The following is a 1,004-nucleotide window of genomic DNA, read 5'->3' on the forward strand; positions in this document are numbered from 1 at the left end:
AATGGCTGCAATATAACAAAGAGTGAAAAATTGAAGGGGGTCTGAATACTTTCCGTACCCACTGTGTATATATATATATATATATATATGCTACATAAACCCAAATAGGATATAAAACAGTTATCAAATAAATGTGTGTCCTAAACTCCTGAAATATATTAGAGGAGTCACTGCAATTTATGAAAGAAATTAATTAAATCTGTGTGTGTGTGTGTGTGTGAAAAAAAATCTGATTTAACCCCCTTTTTAATTATTAATCTTTTCATAAGTAACTGTAATTTAATTACACATTTTCTCTCAATAACTGTAACTGATTACGATTACGTTTATTTTGTAATTAAATTACGTAATTTAGTTACATGTAACTAGTTACTTCCCAACACTGGTAATGGTCATAAACAGTCAATGGTAGTGGTACGCTAATTCCTTTTTCTTAGAGTGCCTGGGAACTAAGACATGTGGGAACACAACCTGTTACACCTCAAATGGAATAATGTGATCATACCTCTGACTTCTACTATCGAGGGATGGGAGGATGAAGTGGTCTCTTTGAATTACTTACACTAGTATATTTAGCTACTTTATTAGGGCCTTTCGCACCGCTTTAGTTCCAGAACAAAATGTACAGTACTAAAGTACTGGGACGATTTTGCACAAACTATTTCCCAGTACCATTTAAAGGGTTGCATTCGCACCGACAGTGTGTGCTAGGAAGTGACGTAAGCCGATCGACAGTGATGTCATTTGTGCGCGGCGTTCAACAACGGAAACAAAGAAGAACAACGTTAACAACAGGAGGATGGAGGACGCTGTGATCGGAGCTGTGTTTTTGTTGTGTCTCGCGGGTTTCACAATAATGGACATGGAATGTCGACGTATACATAAAACGAATGAAAGAACGGAAAGGAGGACTAAGAATCTCCAACGACAACTGGCAGTGCTATATTTGCTACAAGTGCCTGCACTTCAGTGTCCGTCCATCTATCGCTGTTCTCCATACTTGC

Source organism: Sinocyclocheilus anshuiensis, unplaced genomic scaffold, assembly GCF_001515605.1.
Source record: "Sinocyclocheilus anshuiensis isolate Anshui unplaced genomic scaffold, SAMN03320099.WGS_v1.1 scaffold428, whole genome shotgun sequence".
NCBI lineage: Eukaryota > Metazoa > Chordata > Actinopteri > Cypriniformes > Cyprinidae > Sinocyclocheilus > Sinocyclocheilus anshuiensis.